This window comes from Cynocephalus volans, chromosome 9, assembly GCF_027409185.1.
Source record: "Cynocephalus volans isolate mCynVol1 chromosome 9, mCynVol1.pri, whole genome shotgun sequence".
NCBI lineage: Eukaryota > Metazoa > Chordata > Mammalia > Dermoptera > Cynocephalidae > Cynocephalus > Cynocephalus volans.
Genome location: NC_084468.1, coordinates 99,372,623 through 99,398,780, shown reverse-complemented (window position 1 = coordinate 99,398,780; position 26,158 = coordinate 99,372,623). Strand labels below are relative to the sequence as shown.

The 26,158-nt window shown below is 35.2% G+C and overlaps 1 protein-coding gene across 10 annotated transcripts in view; it reads left to right on the top strand.

The window, feature by feature from the left end:
- The window catches only part of CAMK2D (calcium/calmodulin dependent protein kinase II delta), a 290,657-nt gene that overhangs the window by 120,533 nt on the left and 143,966 nt on the right, over positions 1-26,158 (top strand). The window lies entirely within an intron of this gene.

Genomic DNA, 26,158 nt, shown 5'->3' with positions numbered 1-26,158 from the left:
CTTCCTTCACCAGGATCCGAATCTGCCTGCACCTTGATCTGGGAATTCCTGGCCTCCAGAACTATGAGAAATAAGTGTCTGTTGTTTAAGTCACCCAGTCTACGGTATTTTGTTATGGCAGCCGAACAGACAAAGGATGGGTAGGCTTTGGAAAGTTCTGAGGAGAGGAGTGAGCTGATCTGACTTCTGGTTTAAGAGATCATTCTGGCTACTATGTTGAAAGAGGACTTCAAGGACCAAAGCAGAGGCTGGGATACCTGTTAAGAGACTGCTGAAATGACTGGAGTAGCAGAAGGGAGATGGAACACCATGGTCAGATGCAGGATGTGTTTTAAAGGTAGAGCTGAATGTACTGGTGAATATACTAGATGTGAGTTGTCACAGACAGAGGGAAGTCAAGGAGAAATCCTGAGAAACTGGAGGGATGGAGTTCGCTCAGTGGAGATGGGCATGGGAGTGAGGTAGAGTGTTGTGAAGGGAAGATGAGAAGATTAGTTACTGGCACATTAGTTCTAAAATGCCTGTTAGACCTCCAAGTGAAGATGCCAGAGAAGTGATTGGATATGAGTCTGAAGTTTGGTGGAGGTCAGAGCTGGAAATACAAAATCAGGAGTTGACAACGTGCAACCAGGAATGATATTTAAAACATTTAACAACCAATATTGCTAGAGTATCAACCAGTCAGAACAGATGCTGGCCTTAACAATGGGCATGGCTGTATAGCTCCCTATCAGCAGGGTATCAGGTCAACATGCACTTGCATTTGCTAAAGACATCCCTTCCCACTTTGGCCATTCTCGGCCTTTACAGATAAACTACAAATTTATGGATAAACCATAAATACAGATTTCCCCATTAAAAACAAAAAGGTACTAACTAGAAAGCATAAGCAGAGCATATTTATTTTCTCCACCATTATATTTCTCCACTCCCTGATTCACATTATGCCAGCTCTATTTTCTTTTAGGGGTTAAATATAAATTTTTAACATGTTAACATATTTTTGAAGGCCATGGAGTAGCTTGAAAGTACTGGATTTCAAATACAGCAGACCTGTATTTGAATCCTGGTTCTTTCATTTTACTACAAGTTTTTGCAGAAACAAGTTCCTTTTCCTCCCTTTTTCTGAAAACAAAAGCTGTAAAGCTGGAAATAAGACTATCTCATGCTGTCATAAGGATGAGAAATTCTTTATGTAAAGCATCTATCACAGTGCACATTAATTGTGGTACAATTTCCCACCTGAATCATATGATTTCAGAGCTTGAAGGGACCTTAACTTTTCTCGTTTTCTTAATAATATCCAGTCAGATCATTCTAACAAGATTTATGCCATTTTTGTTGGATTTAGTCTCTACATTCAGAAATGTTTGGGCTTAAATTTATGCACACTTGGACATCATTATTTAACAAGTGGTTATTGAAGGAAAGAATAATTTTGATTAGTTCTTTCTCATGAATCAGATTTGAAAATTTCCACAAAATTCCTGTATTAGCTATGAATTACATCTTTATATAAATATTTGCTTATTACACCATCTCCAAGTGATTGCTAACTCCTTACTTTTGTTGATAAAACCCTATAGAACAGGGTTTATGTTTCTTGCTCTGATTTTTTAGGGCCCAGCCTATTTGTTGTTATGTAAGGATATTATAAAGTCAGGCAAATGTGTGTACTGGGTAAAGGAGAGTCTGTCCTTCCAGGCTCTGGAGATCCTGTACATTCAAGTCCTTGATGCCTCTTTGTTCTAAGCAGATCTGGGGAGAATGCATTGGTTGCCTTCTGAGATGGGTGGGATTATAAATTCCATGAGGTTTTGTTCCAAGACTGTTTTGTTTACTGTTGGTTCCCCAATACCTAGAACGTTTTCTGGCACAGAATATGTGCTCAAGAAATATTTGTTCAATTAATACATGGAAACAAATTATTTGCAGTGCAAATTGTATCTCAGTATCATAGAATTTTGAGGGAAGCAGACTGAGTGAATTATCTCATTTCTGTGAATGCCGCTTTTAATTGATTTACAAATGGTATTCCTTGGAGCTGTGATTGCCAGCATTGGACGTGGTGTCCTGTTATGCTCAATATTGCTCTTTTTTCCTCTCCTCATTAAAGTTATGGATTTGCCTTACCAAATTTGCTCTCCCCACCAAAGAGATGTAGATAATACTGTCCTCTCCATTTTTATTAGTGGGTCAATATTAATTGCCCAATTCTTTCTTTTCTTTGAAGGAGTTCTTTCCTAGGAGGTGTCTCAGTCCCTCTTTAAAGTCTATACCTTTTCTGATTTACCAGACAAGCCTGAATAAAAATGTCAGAACCTAACAGTGGACAGGGCTGTGATTCAAACTATTTCCCAAAATACGTAAATGAAAATAAGGACAGCTGTAAAGGTTCAGAAAAGAGAAGAAAGAACAGAGAAACCTTGAAGGTTGCTCTTTTGTGAATGACATTCTGAGTTTGGCAGATGATCTTAGCATTTTATAGGACTCCTGTTTTAAAAAGCAAATAAAGACTTTCTCCAGACATATTTTTAATATAACATGTACAATAACCCTGCCCTTTCCAATTATTTTGTGATTGTAGATTTTTTGAATCTAATTCTTCAAATTACAAGTACTAAAAACTTATCGAATGTATGTTATGTGCCAGGTGTGAGGCTTAATAGGTATGTATTATCTTGCTTATTGGTCACAGTAACCCCCTGAGGTAGGCACATTATATTATGCTCATTTTTACAATGAAAGACAGAAAGCAGAGATACTAAGCACCTCACCCACACTTACCCAGCAAGAGGCCAAGACGGAACTGTGTGCCATGCATTCTGCTGGCAGTGCCGACACTCATCTCTGTGCCAAGTCTCTTAGTGACAGCTATCAAGGCCTGGGACTATTTTGTTTATCCTGTTGGAAATGACAATTACAGTAATGACCCAATATACTGTGACATTAATTCCCCCTGGAAGTGTAATTTGATTATGTTTGGCAAACAGAGTGAGTGTCTGATATCTATGAATGCAGCTTTTAATCGATTTACAAATAACATTATTTGGAGCTGTGACTGCTGGTATTGGACTTGGTGTCCTATTGCAGTTTTTTTATTCCTTGCTTTGACAGTGTTTTCTGTATTAGGCTATTTGAATCATGTCCTTTGAAAGTAGCCTTCTGAAGAGAACTAAGTAATTGTGGTAACCATGAATGAGGTAGCTTTTGACTGGAAATAACCAAAAACAACATGCAGTGTGGATTACCTTTTGGTTATTGCTTATAAAACTGGCAGAGATAGATAAATAGATAGGTGGATAACTTTTTAAAAATATGTTTTTGTACATACATAATCTTACAAAACGTTATCACTCAACATATGATGCTTTTATTTTTTATTTATTTAATTTTATTTTTTATTGACATATAATAATTGTACATATCTGTGGGGTACAGAATAATGTTTCAATACATGCACTGTGATGATCAAATCAGGCTAATTAGCATATACATCATTGCAAACATTTGCCATTTCTTTGTGATGAGAACTTTTGAAAATACACAATAACCATTTGAAAATATAAAATAAATTATTGTTAACTATAGACACTTAGCATTACTGTATAATACTATAAATTATTCTTCTTATCTACCTGTAATTCTGTCCATATGATTCCTTTTAATGTCTACATTTAGCTTCCTCATATTTATTTGCTTGCAAAGCTTCTAATATATTCTTCAATAGAATTTCCTTTATAGCTTTATGACCAGATTATCCTGGACTTAGGTCTTTGTAAGAGAAAACAACTATTTTTCCATTTAGAACATATGGCTATAGGAAACAAGTTACATTTTGAAAACTTTGAGACCGAACTTATTCTTAGGAAGAGATATTTCCTGATCTTACAGTAATATGCACTGAACCTTATTTTGTGATACTTTTCAGTACTTTGATTCTGTGCCACTCTGTCAAGTTTCTAGGTGAAGCTGAGAAGGACCTAGGTATTTACTCAGATTCTGTTCTGTTATTCCCTAATAGAAACTTCCAGTTTCTATAGATGTTGCAATCAAGATTTAGTAGGGTTTGGGTGCCTGGTAGTGACTACATTATACTACATTATGTATCACGCTATGGCAGAACGATGACTTGTAAGTCATATGAGTATTATTAGCTCTCTCTGCCTCCTTTGCTTCTTTTTTTGGCGGGGGAGATGTATTTGGTTGGCTGTTTTTATAATGAAAACATCCAAAAATGTTTTGAAGTTGTGCTTTTGTGGTTAGAATCTGTGAATGTGTGAATTAATCATTATTGCTTATGAAAGATTAATTCTAAATCAGGGAGCATGAAAGCTCATGCTAAAGCACAACAGAAAAATAAATGATAGGTTGTTTACTTTTTTGTTCATTCTAAAAGTTCTCTCTCTATTTAAAAAATGAGTCATGCCTTATGTTTCATTGGGATTAGTGCTAAAGTTGATAGCAGAGGAAAAGATCTGAGAACCAGAGAGGAACATGAAGACACTTAATGTCAAGAATGAGAAAGAAGGTACAAGAAGCTTTGATAGTTTCATACATTTGGATTTGGGGCAGGTTCTCAGTTAGAACAGGAACCTCTCTATTCACATCATATAATTTTTGATTGGATAATAAAAGATAACCGCTACTGTTATTCTGTAACTTCATATGCCTCAGCTCCTGAGAGAGGCTCATAAATACATTTGCTTGTTATTCTCCCAATTCTAAACACTGTTTTAACTAACCAAAGTAGGCTCGTATCTACAGTTTCATCATTGGAGTCCTCTTTTCATTTATATTTTCCTTCAAAACTTCCAAATTAAATAGAACTTTATAAATATACCTTAATTTCACCATCAGAGAAGGAAAGCATGGCCATCAGCTATGCTTTCTTCACTTACTGTTGATGTGTATCTCCTTTCTGAATTACCTTTCAGATTCTGTTGTTAATTGCAAACAGGTTCACGGCGCCACATTTTCACCACTACTCCCTATAGTCACTCATTTTCTTGAAGCTATAGTCCAGTTCCAATCTAATGAAAGGCAAGTAAATGCCAAAGACATTATTTACCCAATTAACATTTTGCATTTGGTCTGTGTTATCTCTCTAAAGCATTTGATTTGCTATTTTGTATGTTGGTGGGTAGGGAGGAGTAGAAGTATTCCAGAAGCCTGCTATCTCATAGGCAACAATTCACAAAATCATTAGTGATGAGAATCACTAGTAGATTCTCACAGGTGAGTGGAATATTAGTCGGATGTTGGGGATGTCAACTGCAACCAGTCAGTATGCTGTTTAAAATTATCAAATGTACCTCACTCAACATAATTTCCTATAGTTTCAACTGAGCCATTCTCTGTTCTCAAAAGCATTAGTGGTAGAAGATAAGAGGTGATTTTTGTTTGTGACCAGTAAGGGGATCGTAACCCTTGGCGTGATGTCTCCTGCACTGCGCTCAGCCAGTGAGCGCACCGGCCATCCCTATATAGGATCCGAACCCACAGCCTCCGCGCTCCTAGCCCCGCACTCTCCCAAGTGAGCCACAGGGTCGGCCCTAAGAGGTGATTTTTGAATGGCCCAATACAAAACCATTACCTGGTTTAGAATACCGATTTGTGGTTCTGGTTCAAATGAATAGATAACCCCTGGACTCCATTTTTAGAACAAAAGGGGCTGGATTGTAACTGTTTTCTAAGGTCTCTGTAAGATCTGAAATTCTAGGACTTGATTTTTTTTTTTTAATTATGTTGTGTTCATAATATGTTACATGAAGTAGAAGTGTAGTAGACAATTGCTATATCCCATGATATTCTGAGTAGCCTTTCTAATGAAATAACAACATTATGAGTACTGTCTTACCAACTTAGATGTCAAAAATCAAATTCTCAGCCTCTCTTGAAGCTGCAGTGCAGGCATGCCACTAGGCTTGTTGGCTTGTCCAAACTCACAGACATTTGCCATGCTGCATTTGGGGATCAATCAATGTCAGGTTTTGCATGGACCTTTTAGTTTTGTCAGTGAGTGTGATGGTATAGGGCTCTGGTTTGAGGGTTCGATAGTAAAACATCTAATTCTTGATACAGAAGTGGTATTGATCTTGGTGGCATTGGCAGTTGCAATACATTTATTGGCATTAATGGTGGCAGATGTAATGGCAGCTGTTTTCTCATCAGGCTAGTTCTAGATCTTAGTTTTGGCTTTTTTTTTCCTGGAAACTTAGTCCAAAAGCCCAACAATTCTGGAAGATACCCGATATTGGTTTAATAAATTTCTTAGAATAGGTGGAGTGGATTCAAATGTTTGCAGTCAATAATCCTAAGACCTCTGACTAAACAAATGTGTAAGTCATTTTTTCCTAAGACTGCTTGTCCCATGTCTGATAATTCATTAATTTTAGTGGGAATAAGTGAATGAACAAACTAGAAAAGTAACATAAATATGTACTTGTGAAACCTCTGAAAAATAGTATTGTGAAACATTCATTGATAATGTTTCTTAAGTCAATTAAAGAAAAACAAAACTGGCTCTATTTATGCCCTGTCCTCTGTCCCCCCACAACCGAACTCTATGTAAACACTTCTCTCAAATGAAAATAACTACACATTTATTTATTTATTTATTTATTTATTTATTTATTTATTTTGCTACCAATAAATGGATATTTAGTACAGTGATTTGAATTAGAAGTGAATAGGAAGGAAGATAAAGGTGAACCTGGGTAAAGTGTTGAATTTATATCTGAATTACCTGCTCTATCGATAACATGGGCCTGATTCATCATGTTGCTAAATTAAATTGCTCTTCTTAGTCAATATCCTAAATGTCCACTGAACAGCTTTTTTCACATTGCGAATTATACATCATTTTCTGCATGTAAGTCTGCCTGAGGGGAGTTGGATCTGAAAGTTATCAAAGTAAAATGGCAGAATGGAGAATTTGTTTTTCTTTCTCTTCTCTCTTTTTTTTTGCCGAGAACATAATCTAATTGACAGTAGTAAATTTATTTGACATGTATTAAGAGGATATGAAATTCTTTTTCACTATTAAGTCAATTCACTACTAGCACTGAGGCCCTGGACTGGGAGACATATGACAAATACTGTTGTTCAGTGTTTTTCAATCTGTATGTCATGATTCATTAGTGACCATTAAATTTAATGAAGTACATTTCATTAAATGTCAGAATGTATTACATGTAGCAAGGTTGGGTATTGTTTTGTGTAGTTATGTTTCAGTCATGTGTATGTGTATATATATATAGAAAGATAGATTTGTTTATATATGCAATGAGTCTTGGAAAAAGGTTTAAAAGAGCAAGAACTTACTTTTGGTTAGTTAATGCCATCTTTCTTTAAGAAAATAAATTATTAAAATTGTTTTGAGTCTACTTTTGGTCTTCAAAATTGACAATGGCACAAATGGTCACCCAGAAATTGTTACCTTAGGTTCTAGAAGTTTCTGACACAAACGTATTTATTTAGATGACTCAGATCAGTAGTTTATAAGTTTTTCAGATGTCCCACAGAATGAGGTTCTGTTCAGCCTGGCACTTAGCACTGTTTCTTCCTCATTGTTTTTTGTATTTAATAAATTTGGAAGAATATGCTCTAAATAAAAAACATTAGTTCCTTAATTCCAGTATACTATTTTGTACACTTTTTTAATTGCTTAGATATTCTGTCCAATTCTAAAAATAAAGAATTCTTTTTAGGTTGATGGAAATGTTCTTCCAACTCTGCTTGACATTATTGGGTACAGTTTTGCTTTGTCTTACTGGTAACTTGAAGCAAGAGGACCAGGTACAGCAACACTTTTTTCTGTTCTCAGATTGTGCAGACATTCAACTTTTTCCAAAATGAGACTTTTCCAAAATGATACTGGAGTAACATTTTATTTTATAGGATTTTATCGTCCTTGAGAAATAAAAAAAGAAAAAAAAAAACCCACCTTTACCAGAAAGAAAGCATTACCTTCATTTTTCATTACATAATAAAAGACCTTCTTGTCCACCCTTTTTAGCCACATGCCTCATTTTTTGAGAGCTTTTCTTGCCAGGGAGCCCCAAATATGTCATGAAATAATAAATAATTTGAATACCCAGAGGCTTTGTAGAGGAAACATAAGTCCTTTGAGAGGATCAGAGAGGGTGATAGACATTCACATCACATTACCATTGTTCCATGGCAGGAATCCAGAAGAAAGGCCCCCAGACTTCTGATTCTACTGCTCATTTTTAAATATAATTTTTACATTAGTGTTCATCATAGTACATATTAATATGAAAGATGGCTTTTTAAAATTAACAAGTCTGTATCTCTTCTTCTTCTTTTTTATTTTCTTTCCTGAATAGAAGCCAGTCTTACAGTATGTTATAAACTGAAATGTAATTTGCTAATGTGGTATCTTAACACAATGTTACTTACAGATAGAGTTTTAATAGTGTTTATGATAATGCATGAGGTATTTAATATTTAAGAAGATTATTTCTAGAAAATGTAAGCTTATAAAGTCGATTGATTAGGTGATAATTGATTCAGAAAAAAGCTTTACTTTATGAATGGTTAAACACATAGATTTAATTTCTCCATCCACAACTAAGTATTTGTGTTTATTAATCAATAATAGCTTGGTAGTAGTGCTGAAAAACAGGTAAATATAATTAAAGAGCTAAGATCCATGATCAGTTGAAATTGAATAAAGAATTAAATACAGTTGATCCTCATTATTTGTGGATACTGTGTTTGCAAGTTCACCTACTCTTGAAGAGTTATTTGTAACCCACCAGTACTTGCAGAGCTTTTGAGGTCACTGTGGACATTCAGACATGTGCATTCACAGATGCCTTGTATGTGTGCGTGCTTCCAGGTGAGGTCTAACAAGGCAGTACTAGACTTTCTTCTCTTAGCTCTCATACTCATATTATTTTCAATGTCGATGGAATGCCACATTTTTGTGCCTTTTCTTGATAATTTTGCTGTTTAAAGTGGCTCACAAGCATAGCGCTGAAGTGCTGTTTAGTGTTTCTAAGCTCAAGAAGGCTGTGATGTGCCTTATGGAGAAAACACTTGTAAGTGTGTTAGATATGCTTCATTCATACATGAGTTATAGTACTCTTGGCTGTGGGTTCAGTAAATAAGGTGTCTCTAAACAGAAACACACATAAAACAAGACTATATATTGATTAGTTGACAAAAATGTTGTGACTAGAGGCCTACAAGAAGCTAACTCTTTATTTCCCCCAGGAGCAATGGTTTAGTAATCGATAATACAGTGTTCATGATGACTTTACAGAACATAACTCCTTCTAATAATGAGACTCGTCTATGTTAGGCAATCTGACATTTGTTATAGTAAAATATGATGGAAAACAATAATTTGAACTGGGAGAATCAAATTTACCTTCCCTTTTAAGGGATCACGTTTCTACATAGAGATATAAGCATTCATTAATAGCATAATTATTTTGAAAGATTATTTTTCCCTACTTCCTTTAGCTTCAAAAAGAGCATCATATGGCAATCGATGATTAAGGAGAAATAATGGAAAGTTTCCAGGTGATAATTTGCTGCCTTATTCATGGGTAAAACTAAAGTCTATTATTAAAAAACATCTTTTACAGATCCCCACAAAAAAGCTTAATGCTTCATTTGTGTAGTTCATTATGAGAAATGTTGTTTAAAGTTAGATACTGGCGGGTTGTTATAGCTGAAAAAGACAGCTGACCCATCTAACTCCAACCCCCTAATTTGCATATGAGGAATGGAGACCCAGATCCATTCTGTACTTTGCCAAGTTTGGAAAGTAAGTTCTTGGTAGTCAGGGCCTGAACTAACTCGTCCTGGTTCAGTCAAGTGCTTCTGTTCCTCCCAGAGCTGTTTATTCTCTGAAACTCTATTGTCACACATCTTAAATAATTGCCTAGTGTCAACCACAAGTAATAAATGATCTATTTCATATGCTTTTTATTCATGAAAATAAATTTGATACAAAATTTAAAACTAACTTTTACTTCATAAAATTCCTTTCAATTTAATTGAATAACACTAATTTAATAATAGCAATAATATTTGGCATTCATTCATTGCTCATTTGTACAGTGAACTGTTTTAAGCTCTTGATGTACTTTATTTCCTTTAATTGTCACAATGTGTCAATGGAGGAATTCTGTTATTATCACTATGTTACAATTGAAAGACTGAGGCACGGAGAGATGAAATAAGTGTCCAGGATCACACGGAAAGTAAGTTAGAGCATTGGCATTTTGACTTCAGAGCTCTTGCTCTCAAAGAAAACATATAGTGTTCTGATATACATGCTATATTCAAGTAGGCCAAGAGCAGATTTCATTCACTGAAGAATTTATCAACTATTTTCCCGATTTCTCCAGTTAGATGTATATTTGGTATTTCCAATTTACTCCCAGCCCCTCACCCTGCTTCTACTCCATCATTACCTATTACAATATACTAGTTACTAAGGACAAAACCCTTGAAGTCATGCATAATTCCTCTCTTTCCCTCACATCCCACATCTAGTCTATCAACGGCCTGTCAGCTATACTTTCAAAATATATCCAGAGTTTGACCACATCTACACTTTCAGTGCCACGTTTCTGATTTGAAACTGCATGTCTTTCACCTGGCCTTTTACATACATGTTTCTGTTTCTGCCTTTGCTTCTTTACAGTGTATTTTCAACACATTAGTCATGGTGTTTCTAAAACAAGCAGAACACATCACCCTCCTCAGAACCATACAATGAATTCCTGTCTAGTTCAGAGGAAAAGCTAAAGCTCTCAATACAGACCTACTCTAAAGCTGTACAGGACCCTCCCACCCTCAGCCTCCCACACACACTCATACTCAAACTTCTGACCTCATCGCCTGCTGCCCTCTCCCTTGTTCACTCTGCTGCATCGCACTGTTTCTCAAACAGATCAGGTATAGTCTTGCCTTAGGACCTTTGTACCTATTCCCTCTGTCCTTCATCTGATCTTTCCTGAGGCATCCCATGGCTTGCTCTATTCATTTCCTTCTCTTCTCCCATTAAAATTTACCTTATCAGTGATATTTTTTCCTTACACCCGTCCTCTCTCTTCTCCTGGTACTCAGTTCCCTCTTATCCTGCTTTACTGTTTTTCAGAGCACTTATCACTCTCTTACGTGAGAGAAATATTTACCTATTTGTTTGACAATGACCAGTTTTCCCACATTTGAATATACAATTTGTAAGGTCAGTCACATTATTTAATTCCCTGCTTTATTCTTAGTACCTATAGTACTTTGCACAGTGTAGGAACTCAATAAATATTTACTGAAAGAATAATGAATTCATTACCAACAAATGTTTTTTGAGTACCTGCTCCCTGTCTTCAACATTGCATGGATTAAAGAAGGCATGTACAAATAACTAGAAGATAAATCTGATCCTGTTACAACCTCCAGTGTCTGCTACATTGATCACCAGACATCTGGTGACTAGGCAGGTGGTCTCTTCCTCATTATTCCATGTGCTTGATCAGAGAGAAGAGAGGACTTTGCTTTTATCAAGGACATATACAAAACTTCAGGACATGGCAGGGTTTGATAAGTATTATTGAAGCTAAGAGAACGTGTTAGTTTTTCTTTGTAGGAAGTTGAAAGTCAGCTTTCTTGGCAATTCTTCGGGTACCTGAGTGTTGATTATCAGTCACCACATGTCCAAACTTTGCTTTTCCATTCATTTTGCAATTACAGAAGTGTGGACTTATCATTCACCAAGAGATGATTTGGTTCAGGAGACTGGCTCAGCCTAAAGCAACCTACTGATATATTGGTGCCAGAATCCAGTCTTGTCTTAGACAAACATTTACCCAGTTTCTCATGTATGCCAGGATATGCTAGTCACAGTGAATGCAGACACCAGAAATATAGCACCAGTTTTCAAGGAGCACAATACCTTATGGGGCGCAACCATGGGGACTACTCAATGTGTTGTCTCACTTGTATGAAAGTTCACATTGGAAAGCAAATTAAGAACAATGTTGCGCTCTCTCTCTCTCTCTCTCTCTCTCTCTCTCTCTCTCTCTCTATCTATCTATCTATTTATTTATTTATTTATATGTGTGTGTATGTGTGCATATATATATATATAAGTCAGGGCAAAGAATTGTAGCCAACTTTTCTACCAAGTAAGCAAGAATGTTCATTTTAACTGATTAAGGCACACAAGGACAACAGAAAATCTTATTTTCTGTTTTCCTTTTTTTTTTTTGCCAGTTATCAAAAATGTCATTATCTTATACCAGGCATGTTACAGAGTGATTGGAAAGATTCAGTATTCTGTTTGTTTGTTTGTACAGTTATATTCAAAGCATGATTCCATGGTACACCTTGCCTGTGGATGGAAACTTGACGTTATTTCTGATTTTTCTTCACCTTGTTATATATCAAACAAATTTTAGGATGTGTTACTTCTTAGATGGTTAAACTTATTCAAGATTGATTGAGTTTACTATTTTTTCTTCAATGGCTAATTTTTACTTTGCCTTTTTCTTAAATTTATTTGAAGTAAGGCTCAAAGGACTGTAGATAATCAAGGAAGGAGAGTCCATGTGGAGCCCATGCATCATGAGCAGCTGCCTTTTGAGCTTCAAGGCTAGATGGGGTTTCTGTAGTACAGACTGGAGTGGATAGCATTCTAGGAAAGGAAGCTCCTGGGTCTCAGAGGTTAAAAAGGGCAAATCCCTTAGGGAACAGCATGAAGCCCTGTTTGCCTGCAGTATGAAGTCCAAACAACAGTATCAGTTAAATACTTCTGGATTGAAGAAGGCCTTGAAATTCTGGCTCCTGTGTTGTACATATATTTAATAAGCAATGAGAAGCTCCCTAAGGGTGAGTGATAGCAACAGGGCTGAAGAACAAAAGACTGAGAACAATCCAAATGTCCTTCTATAGGAAACTTGTTAAGTAGATCATAGTACATCCATATAATGTGATACTATTTACCAGTTAAATCATTATACATAGGTATATATACATATATATAGAGAGAGAGGCATATCATCTTTCTTATCTATAGTCAAAGATTCACTTAACAAATTAATGAGGGAACTAGCAGGATGGTAAAGCCAGTTCAAAAAAGTATGAGCAACAGAGATATTATAGTCCCTGAAAGAAAGAATGCTAGAATGTGATTGCTACAAAACTAAACTGGTTATTGCTCTATAGGCAATAAAACTATAACCTTTGAGAATGATTTATACTGCCATCAGTTTTCTACAAGTGAAATACCTTAATCCAGAGGTTGGCAAACCTTTTCTGTAAAGTAGTAAAAATTTTAGGCTTTGTGGGCCATGTAAGATCTCTGTCATATATCCTTTGTGTTTGCTTGTTTGTTTTGTTTTCCTTTGCTTTGTTTTTTGTTTTTTTAGAGTTTCTTAAATATGTAAAAACCATTCTCATGTTCATGGGCTTCACAAAAACAGACATCTGTCCCTATTTGACCCAGGCCTAGGTTTGCAGACTCCTGATTAGAGCCTAATCCATAGTAAGTAATAAGACAAAACAAAGATACCTATCTTGGAGAAGTAGGTAATCCTTGGGTGAGCTAGTTAGTGTTCTGTTATGACAATCAAGGGACATGTATTTGTTCTTTTGTCCATTTTAGGTTTTGACACCACTTAACAGAGGTGTCTGATGCTGTGAAATTATTTAGTAGGGGTGTATGAATCGAATCAAGGAGATAAGTGGGGAAGACACTGTTAATCAAATGATCATACAGTCAAAGGTATTATTTCAAGTGTTTCCAGGTGTGTGAAGGAGGGATGGGCAGTGCTATGAGAGTTTGTTTGGAGGTCCAGAGGGGACTCTTCTGAGGAAGTGATGTTTCGTGTAAGTTCTGAAGAACAGAAAGGGGTTTACCTGGAGGGGAGGAAAGAGAATGCCTAGCCAGGGAATCAGCCCTGGAGGTTTGGCTTGTTGCAGGAGGGAACTCAGAGCACCCCAGACTGAAAGAGGACCGCTGGTGTTGGAGGGAACTGGAGGGGAAAGAGTGGGGGAAACGTAAAGGAAGTTAAAGAGGTAGGGCCTAGACCACAGGAGCCTCTTTTCCAGGGACCATCCTGGTTTACTGGTATGAAAATTAGTTACCCTCTTTTACTCTCATCCAGTTTGGATGATAAATGGGTCATGTTAAGGAGTTTGCTTCTTAACACTAAAACCAATAGGAAACATCAAAGAATTTTACGCTGGGCAAAGAGATGTAATCAGATTTCTATTTTGAAAGGATGGCTGCCTTGTGGGTGAGGGATTTGAGGCAGGCCATCACAGTCCATGTGAAATGGTTGTTTACCCAAAAATTTGTCTTCAGTTTAAACAATTTGTTCAATTTTCTCAATAGCAAGTCATGGAAATATGTTGTTTGATGAAATTAGCTGGTTCACTAACCAGACTAACCAGGTCAAGACTGTTGATTGAGTAGCCTCATGTAGATGAAGACATTTTATAATGCATTTAGTTATAACCCATGACTTGTTTAGATTTCTTGCCACATAGTCATGATGTGTTCTTGTGTTCTTATAGGCATGGATAATGAGAATACTATAAAATGGAACTATTGGGATATGGTTTAGCTGTGAATCCAATAATCTAGACTACAGAATCATAAAATTAGTAAGGGGATTTTGTCCCAGTGACAGTATGAGTGCTGAGACCACCATTGACTTGTTCACAGTATATCCCCTGCAAACAGCATTGAAGAAAATTTCCTAAGTGACTGAATGAAGGAGCCAATTCAAGAACTTTATTTCTTACAGATGCTGTGCTCTTTCTTCCTAAATATCTTAGATATAACCATTTGTAAAACTCCTTAAACATTTATCCCATTGTCTTAGAATTTCTGAATGAAGACTCTAGTCAAAAATGTAGAGGTATGGGGCTGGCCAGTTAGCTCAGTTGGTTTGAGCATGGTGCTGCTAACATCAAGGTCCAGGGTTCCATCCCTATAATGGCCAGCTGCCAAAAAAAAAAAAAAATATATATATATATATATATATATATATATAAATGTATATAAAATACATAAATATAAATTATAAAAAATATATAAATATATGTAAAAATATTTACCAAAAATACTGAAATATATTTTCTACTAATATTTTTTGTTCAGGATTGAAGGAAAGTGTGACAAAATAGTTTGCTTAAGAGTAGAGATAGCCCACTGTTAAATTTGAGTGGCTTAAAAAAATAAAAAGAGTAGAGATGGCAAAACCAATTTCCATCAAAAAAAGAATTAATGTCATGTAGGTGTTTTCATTGAGAACAAGTAAGCAATGTATCTTCTTTATTTATTTTTATAATATTTCCACCTGGCAAGGGAGAACCATGAAGAAAAACTTAATTAAAATAAACATTCAAACCTAGTCTGAAGGTGTTAAAATCTTTATAATATGAATTAATATAGTCAGAGTAACTATTTGTTGTTCTGTAAGTAATTTAGGTGCTATAAATACAGGAGATATGTATAAGCATTTAAAATCACAATAACACTTTAATAAGATCTAGAATCCCTCAGAACTATGATAGTAATAAGATGACAGAAACTCATATTTAAATTTGGTCTTTAAAAATTAATATATTTGCTTATCTTCAACAATTTGGGCAAACATTGGATTAATACCTAGACTGTGAGAAAATTGATAACTTTTAGCCCCTTTTATCAGTTTTCTTTTTTCATTTAGTTATACAATAGTAAATCCAATGTCATTATATTTGCAGTCTGCCCCCTGTTCTCTAATAGTCTCTGTTCATTTCTTCTCCTTGTGCTGACTGCAGCCATGTTTTCTCTGGAGTGTGCTGCTTTACCTGCAGCATTGGAAAGTGTTGGTTGTTTCCTCTGGCCTATACATGTCTCTGAACCTGGGGGTGGGTAGGTGTTTTCTTGGTCTTGACGATTTTGTAAGACCACTGATAACACTTCTTCCCTCAACATCCCCCATCTCCTTCCTTCTACCACCCCATCTGTGAAATACATTTGCTGAGATTATAATACCCTACACTTTTTAATGCAGCAGTTTTCTACCATTTTCTTGGTACTTCCCCTCATCTGTTTTCTTATACAGTAACTGACTTATTATATTCTCTCCTCCCTACCTCTACTTTCTTCATGGCTTTAATTAGCAGCATATATCCATACCAAACTCTGGCCTCTCACAGGCTATCCTCTCTCTTTCAACAATCTTGTCTTCTACTCCAGCGGTCAACAGACTTTTTTGTAAAGGGCCGAACAGTAAATATTTTCAGTTTCCAGGCCATAGGTCTTTGTTGCAACTACTAAACACTGCAGTCCTAGCTTGAAAGCAGCCATTGAGAATACATAAATAAATGGATGTGGCCATGTTCCAATAAAATTTTATTGACAAAAACAGGTACCCTGAAAAGCTGAGTAGGGATGTGAAAGAAATGAGATAGCAAGCCATGTGAGTATCTGGGGGAAAAGAATCCCAGCCAGGCAGGAGCTTGCCTGGAGTTCTCCAGAAGCAGCATTGAGACCAGTTTGGTTGGAGCACAGTGGGCCAGAGGAAAAGTTGTAGGAGAAGAGGCTCGGGAGATGAGTGGGGGGTTGAGGGGGAGATGCTTTTAGGCTGTGAATAAGATTTTGGCTTTCACTCAGGCAGTGAAGAGCAATTGGAGGGTTCTAAGCAGAGGGGCAATAAACAAATTGAAGTTTTAACTGGATTGTTCTGCTGCTGTGTCAAAGGCAGTGAGAGGGCAGGGTAAAGCCACATAAATGAAATAGGAGATTACTGAAATATGCCATGGAGCAGGCTGGTAACAGTAGAGGAGGTGGAAAGTGGTCAAATTCAAATACATATACATATATTTCCTCCCTGATATATATTTTGAAGGATTTGCTTCCAGATTGGATTTTGCTTTCACAGAAAGGAGTGAAGAATTACACTGAGGCTTTTATCCTGAGCAAGTAAAAAGATGGAAGACCATGGATAGAGCAGTTTTATAGGGAAGATCATCAGTGTTTTGAGATTGTTTGGTTGGAGATGTCCATGAGATGAGCAAATGCACCGATGTTTGAGATGTCTGACATTCATTATCACTTCCTTGATTTCATGATAAATGGACAATTACTCCTTACTTTAAAAAAATCATTCACTTAGGCCAAACTGTTCTATTGAAGACTTAAGTAAAACATGTTACCAGGTACCCGACAGAGGCAGACTGGTTTTACAGTGTCTGCAGCTATATTTATCAATATCCTTTATTATTCCAATGACATCTAATTCATACATAAATTCATAAATAGCTTTCAAGTTATTCCTCGATTGTGAGCTGAAGATTACAGAATTTTTTAAAATGTTCTTTGTTAGTATATATAATCCGGAGTGGGGAAAAACTGATATCTTTAAGTGCTTTCAGCATAAAAATAGTTATACAGAGAAAAATGTTATTGGATAATGTAATATGAGGGTACTTCAAAAAGTTAGTGGAAAAATAGAATTAAAAGATAATGTATATCTTTCTATGAACTTTTTGAAGTACCCTCATATAGCTACTAGCTACAGTTTTATATTGCATTTCTTATCATTTTAGTACAATTTTAAACTCACTTATTTCCTGCTTATAGGACAAATCAAGTTTGGGAATCTTCTTTATGCAAGAAATGAATTTTGTAAAAAGGGTTTGAAAGATTAAAGAATTTGGGCTGGTGAGTGTCTAGGGAAAATTCAGTTGCAAGTGTTAAGATGGTATGATAGTAAGTTACAAAGAAAGCATGATCTAATAAGTTTTTCCATTCTCTATTCTCCAAGCCTAGTGTCAGAAAAGCAACTCACTTGCTCAGTTAATTTTTTGAAGAAAGCATATTTTTAATTTGGCAAGATAAATGTGTTAAGATTTCTCTCTAGTGTTTCATTAAAAACAATTCTAGAATAAAATGAAGTGTGTTTTAAACTTTAATTCATTGGAATGTTGAAAAGGAAATGTCTCGCACTTAGGGGGTCACATTCAACTCTATATTGGTAATAACTGTTTTATTTTCTGTATTGTTTATTAGCGTTAATCATCCAGGAATGTAGAAATATAAACTTACAGTTGTAAAAGACTTTGTAGGATCCTCTTAAAGGATCATCTCATACAGTGCCTATCAAGTATTTTTAACTGTGACCTAGAGTTAAAAATAAGAATTTATGTTATGACCCAATGCATTATATTCATATATATACTCATATAGATAGATAGATATGACTCAAGTAAAAGTTTCACAAAGAAATAGTTACTATGTTCTATTTTATTGTTGTTGTTATTGTTTCCTTTTTAAAAAAATTTTTGCTCTATTTTTCATTGCAGAAGTAACATCTTTTCATCAGCAAGGGATTTGCCACTTCAGGAATACTTTTACTTTTCCATATAGCATTGTCTGTCTTCCCTTACTTCTCCCATACTCATCAAAACTTCTGATATGGTTCAGAGAATATGGTGAGATAAATCAGAAGAGCAGTCCCTCTTCCTTTTTGTATGTTCCTAATGGTTAAGGACATCCATGAGAGATCACTGATTAGCTTGGCATAAATAATGGAAAATGTAATAACAAAAAAATAAAGCAAGAGAAAAGGAAACAAAGAAAGTTGGAAGCATTGATTGAAATACATAAATTAAATGCTATTCATGCAAAATTGAAAGAGGAAAGATTTTTCTAAATAAAGGAAACTTGAAATGAGAACTAACTTTTCTAAGAAATGAAATCATTTTTCAAAGAAAAATTATAATAAATGTAATAGAATTGTGCAATTAAAATATGTAACAGGATAATCTCAACTTACTTTTCAAAGAAAAAAAGAACATTTCCAGATATTACATATTACTAAGTCTATAATTTAATTTCCCTTTACATACATATTTTATTAAAAATGATCAGGACAAGGTATTAAATGAATTATCTATTTACTTTTCCATTTCTTTAACCATCTCTGTGATCCTATATTTAGCCATTTGTGTCTTTTTTCTTTCAAGCAAAAGAACTGTTCACAAATGCTGTTCCTGGTATCATGTGATTGGCTGATAACCGTGTAATCAACAGTTACTGATCATATCTCTTCACCTTCTGTCCTCCTCCCACATTGAAATTCTCCCAAGTAATAAATACTTGGACCAGCAGAAGCCCTGTCGAATATCTGGGCTTGTAACTAGCTCTGACCTCTTAGAAGATATAACTCGCTTCTAGTCATTCCTTAATGTTACTAACTTGATCCTATAGATTTTATAGATATTGAAGGTAATCTAAACTTGGCTTTTACTCTTGAATCAGGAATAGGGTGGGAATTTGAGGTTAGGATGGAGAATATAGTCAGCAGAATTGATATGCTTTGATCTTCAGGACTGATCTTGGGATCCAATGATTTATTTTGTGTACTTTTAGTATAGTTTTTAAATTAATATGGATGGCATTCACCACTGAGTTTTCATGTAATAATTGGATTTATTTCAAAAAGTGTTTAATTTTTATTCCTTATTCCTAAATATAAGCAGTGAATTGCTTTTAAATTTAATTTAATGTTAGATATCATAAAATTTAAAGAGTAGAATTTCTTTCTTTTTATCACTACAAAATGATTGTTTAGTTTTTTAAGCCATTGAGTTTGGTGGCATTTTGTCACTCAGCGAGAGCTAGCCTAGTAGTAAAAAAGTAGATTTTCTTGTCACTATAGGAAAAATACTTGAAATATTTATTTCTGATATAGAAGTTATTTTAATTTTTGAATAATGAATAATGGCTTATTTGGCATTTATTGATGGGGTATATTGTTAAATATTTTGTTGAAATACATATACCTTATGTAATAATTAGTATGTAATTATGAAATACAATTCCCTTATATTTTTATGTAATTGTAGGTATTTGTGTGTTCAAATATCTAAAATTACAATAGACGATGACTTCTGTGCCTGACCAGTTTATTTGTTTTAGCCAGCTAAATCTAACTTGCAGATATTTTATGCCCAAATTTTAAAAGTGTCATGTTAAGACAAGCAAAGAAAATCAAAGTGTAAATGCTATATATGACTATTGACTTTAACAACAAAAACCATGAATATCTATATGCCTATATATATCTAATATATCTGGATATATTTCTACTCAGTTTAAATAAAATGAACAATATACATGGATCTATATTTCAAAAAAACAGAGAGCATATATTTTTAATGTACTCAACTTGTTAAAATATTTTATACTGGGAAGATAATAAACAAATGGTGTTGTTTTATTAACTGTTACTCGTATTATAGGAATATAGATTAAGGGGAACAAAGCACATATGCAGATTTGCCTTCAGTTTTCTAGACATGTTAGTTTGATTTTGAATTTGGTTTTTAGTGCCTCTGTGTTTTCTTTCTATTTGAAAAGTTTTCTCTCTAGAAATGACCAGCTTTGTCACAAAAGAACCCATAGTAATGATTGAGCTGAAATTTCTCTCTAGAGTGATGCCATTTGACTGCTAAAATGTTCTATACTAGTATAATTTTTTTTTAAATTTACAAATTAACTCGATGCTGACATCCCTTTATTGGGGAAGGCTTGGCTCATTGCATGACCTAACTTGGCTAGTGCTTGCTCTAGCTGTGAATTATAATTAACTACTGATGGGAATATAAAAAGGATCTGACTTACAAGCTGCCGTTTTTACATGCCAATATGTGAATTAAATCCAACTACCTCAGTCCTTGCAACATAGCAAAGCTAAGAATGCAGAATCTGCCTTATTTATAACCAGGACTACTGCTCAGAGCTGACAAATAGTGATTATGAGGATGCAATACAAGCTGTCCTGTATGAATTACTTTATTAGTACTATGACAACATTGGCAGCATTGCCTTACCATGTTCATTTTAGATATTTGTATTAAATCTTTCATGTTTTTTAGGTCAGATTCATTCTTTTTCTGCTAAAATTACTTACAGTATTGAAAGAATTATTTGAGGACAATACGGTCAGTCACACATTTCAGATTCTTTCCTGTTTATTTGTCTGTTGTTGGCTAACAATGTCTATACTAAATTTAGTTGCTTTAAACAGCATCAGTTTATTGCTTGTGATGATTCTATGAGTTGACTGGGTTCAGTCAGATGGTTGTTCAGCTTACATGGTGTAACTGAGGTCATTCATGCAGTTGCATTCAGCTATGAGCTCTGCCAGTGACGGGATGTCAGGAGGACCTCTCATCCTCTAGGGTTTCTCTCCATATGGCCTCCTGTCGTTCAGTAATCTAACCTGAACTTTTCTTTTAGCACAGCAGGTGGGTTTCAAGAGGACAGCTCTGACATAGAGTTTATTAAGGCATTGCTTGCATTACACATGCTAATCACTCAAAGCAAATCACCTAGCCAAGCCCAGAGGAGGTGTGGGAGAGGACCACACAGGGACATGAATATTGCTAGACTAGTCTGCTGGGGTCCAGCAATGTAATTGACTGGCACATCACCGTAATAAATGTTAGTGGAGAACAACAGGTAGTGAGTTTGTGTTGGAAAGAAGAGTAAGAATCAGTATAATTTGAACCAAATAATATGTGTATAAATAATTTAACAAAATTATAATCAACAACCTTGATGTTATTTAGTGGGGGACACTATTAGGAAGTGGAGGGATAAGGAAGTATTACTAAAATTGAAATGAGGGATTTGTATCCTGTTAGCCTTTTTTGAAAGATAATGAATCTCCATGAAAGAGTATGTATGCTTCCTTTTGGTAGAAATGTTCCTAGTATATGTGTCAACAAAATGGGTAAGGTTACCTAATAAGCTGTACCTGACAAACAATTTTGACATGGCTTCTAATTAGAGTTTTATTCTTCAACTGTTTTCCCTCTTCTCCCTTGCTTGCTTATCCATAATATGGAAATGTTAATTTTTGAAAATGAAGTAATTAAATTTAAATTTATGATATTTTATATGTTGTGTAAGTTTCTAAGATTCTTTTACTTATTCAGATTTTTAGGACATTAATTGTCCTATCAGGTAAAATAGCCCAGTTACTGGAAATTCTCCTATTCCTAATTTGAAGTGGAGAATTAATTTTCTAGGGATTTAGGAACTATGTACTTTGTATCTTAGACATTCCCTGTTTCTGCATCCCTAAGATTACAGCATTGCATTTTAAACTGACGCTAAAAATGGTTTTCTCTTTTTGTGGAAATAATTTTTTACTTAGCACTGCTTTTCATTCTCTAGTCGCCATAACTATCTTCCCCTCTTTTATTATCTTTTCAATATTATTTTACCCTGACAAACCAATTTAGACTCTACAAAGTATTTGGGGAGTAATTTGCTGACAAATGTATTTTAGGGAGTCCATATAGTATTCTGAGTAAGAGCAAGGTCTTTGGAATCATCCAGCTCTTGATTTTGATCCTAGCCTGGCCAATTACTAGCTATTAACCTGGAATTTTTCTTAATGTCTCTAAGGCTATGCATATTCATTTATAAAAGGCAGTGGCAAAGTATCCTCATGGTGCTTGTGTATATTAAATAAAATAACTCTGGCAAAAACTATTTGCATTGTGCCTGACCTAGTAAGCACTACAATTGTAAATTTTATTATATTTTTATAACCCCTTAAATAAAATGAAATATTAAAATAAATAGGAAACTTCTATCATATTAAATAAAATTTCTTTTCTCAGATCATACAAGGGCCATGCTCCTATTTGGCCCCTTCTTTGTGGAACTTATACTTATCTAGAAACTTCAGTGAAATGATGCAAGATCATAGAACAGGAAGAGAAACAGTGATCCTCTGATAATTTGAATGCAAACTACCAAATTGATAATATATGCAGAAGAGAGAAGAAATGAATTAGGCCACGAGTCAAGTAACCATTAGAAACATTTTTGTCTCAGAAGCCCTTTTGCCCCTTTTAAATCCCATACTTAAAGTTCTAGAATTTAAATGTTTATTCCAGATAAGAACTGTTACACTGTTTCAGTTTATGAAAATTCATTTATTCATAGACTTGATTTTACCTTTGAGAAAACTTCAGAAAAGAATGACTGCCAAAATGTATTATAAACTTTTTCCTCAAATACTTTTCTCATTATCTCCTATAAAATTTCTCTCTAAAGGGCCGAGCCCGTGGCGCACTCGGGAGAGTGCAGCGCTGGGAGCGCCGCGACGCTCCCGCCGCGGGTTCGGATCTTATATAGGAATGGCCGGTGCACTCACTGGCTAAGTGCCAGTCACGAAAAAGACAAAAAAAAAAAAAAAAATTTCTCTCTAAAAACATTGTAAGGATGACTGTAATTAAGCTAATTGTGTGCACCCAAATGTGCAGCTTATGACAATAAGAGAGAGCAGTCACAGCAAGAACGTGGAGCAATATGCTTGAACATGCAGTAGCACAGCGCTTGCAAGGCTGGCCGTGCAGTTAGTCTTGGGCTAACAGCTGTGATGAACAGAACGTCTGTAATTCCTTTGGCATGAAAATGAATTGACAGTTATTTATAGGGGATAATTAATGTGACATTTGTAAAAGTAAACACAATTTTCAACCTTCGATGAACTGTTAGAAAGAAAAAAAGGATGGGAAATGAGTGGTACTTTTACCTGACAAAAAATGTTTGAAGAGAAATAGATGGTGTCTGTGGCTGTGTAAGACACTGTCTTCCAGACTGTAAAGCATATCGTCAACCATGAGAATAATAGTTGAAGAGTTAAAAATTTTAAAGGGAAGCACACCCATCCTTGAAGTAATTGTAAATGTATGGAGTATCTCTGCAAAGACTGCATTATGTAATCTTGCTGGTAAGAGGAAATTGTTATGATTTCACGTAATGTAGTTTTGTTCTTATAGTTCTTTCTTTACAGTTCTTTATTTTTAAAAGAGTGTGGAAGGACTTAGGGAGGATGACAGGAAGGAAGGAAGAAAGGAAGGAAGGAAATGTGTACATATTAATCCCAAGTAAAGATGATGTTGGTATTTTCTGCTATATCAATAATACCATTTATTCAATATTCATTTCACATGGTCAGATAGCTGGTTAGACTGCTAATTTTGGAATTGTGTGATATTGAAGGAGTGAACTTGGCCAGATGGCTTGTCTTGAAACATTGTCACATACTTGCTGGCTAAATGCTTATGTGTTATATGTTTGATTATCAGGCTTGCACCTGAGAAACTCTTGACTTCTTCAAAGAATAATTCATTTCCAAATGATGATCATTTTACAAGTATTAATAAAATAGTGGTAATCAAACTAAGAAAATTTTATTCCTCATGTAACCAGAAATTATTACTGCTTCTCTGATTATACTTGAAATATCCTCCTATGTTCAGTTCTACAACTCTGATCCAAACACCTCAGATCCCACCTCCACTTGAAGCTTTCACCTTGAGACAGTGGAAGAAAGCAGTGGTGATTTCCTCTACTCACTTTGTGAATTTTATTTTAGATTTTAACTGTGATAGCATGGGAACCCAACTTATTTTCTGGAACAATTATATGAGTTCTTTAAGTAGCCATACCATTATTTTAACTCATTTGAACACAGACCATGTTACAGCTGCTCAGTGAGGTATCTCTGAGACTGTGTCATTCAAGAAAGCTGGTGAGGTATCAGCCATGACATGGATTTCTTCACTGTGCTGAATGATCATGAGCAGAAGATATATCCTCAAACCAAACTCTTGACTTTCTTTGGCAGCATAAGTTTAAACAAAGGTATCAGGCATCTCTGATAGTGGCAAATTGAAGAAAATCCTTACCCAATTAAAATTACAAGAAAATTAATTCCACATCGATCATTTTATTTTAGACATATACAAGTACAGGTATACTGAGCTTTGGTAAAAATTTTTGCGCGAAAGCCTGGTATAATAAGTGTTCAAAAATGATTTTTGTGAAAGACCATCTACTGTGTGCCAGGTCTCTGTGTGAGATGCAAAGACTTAAAAAATAAGGTTTCTGTTTGGTAATATTGATGAGAAGGAAATTTTATATACCGAAGAAGGGGAAGTTATTAGATTTAGTTAATAAAAATAAAATACACTGCATCCATGAATACAAGGGTGACACTATGACAAATAAATTAGATAAGGAGAGGGAGACTGCAGTGTGTTTACGTTTCATGCACTTAAAAGCCAAATAGAGTAAAGGGTCTGAAATTGAACTGTGTTGGCCACATTCCCAGTAGCCTCCATTATATGCCTCTTCCTCATGTTAATGACAGTGGAAAATCCACATTTTACAAATTATAATCTATAACTAGGAGTGAAGCAGAAGTCTATCATTTTCCACCTTGGAGAAATATCTGGAGGGATTCAGAAAATATTTTAATAGTGGGCCAGGGATGAGATCAAAGTGGATGGAATTGGATTGTAAGGAATGGAAATTCTATTTAGTCTATAAGCTTGAGATTTTCGTGTGTACTACAGACTTCCTCTATAAATGATTATACTTTGTGTGATAAGCTAAATGTTTTTCTGAATACACATTTGCTATGTGGTGGTCATCACTGCATGGGGAGCATACTAAGGACAGAAATAGAAATAGCAGAAATCATTAGTTTTTTTGTGGTGACTTTTGTGAAAGCAGTTGTGTCCTACAAGTTTGCTCCTTTCCCAGGCTTCTGTTGCCTCAAGTGAAGGTCAAGCCACCACACAAATGATTTGGATAAATAGGAAGAATTTACCATCTCTGGGGGATAAGTGGGGAGAAGTGGTATTGGGGGTGCTTATGCAAAAATAAATAGCAGAAAAAGCAATATGTAGGTTTTACATGTATGGTTTAGTGTAGGTACACAATTTGAGTTTTAAATTCAGAAGAGAGAAACATTGGCTTCAGGTAGAGTTATCAGTAAAAACCTAACTCATTGGAAAATTGAAAGTAGTATTAATTTGAGGAACTAGTAAATTATTTTGTTAAAAGTTCTAGCTGTACATTTTTAGCTAGTGACTTGGTAAATGGATTTTGGTGACTTGAGTAAAGTAACATAAAATGTTTTGACAGGTTGGCCAGGGAGTGCTATGCAGAAATTCTCAGACAAAAGGGAGAGCAGAGGCAGGGAGACCATCCACTAGACTCTAAAAATGATCCCTCTTGCTTTCTATTGTACTGATCAAGGCAGGACTTGGTAAAGGCTTGGACTAGGATGCTAGCAAAGGG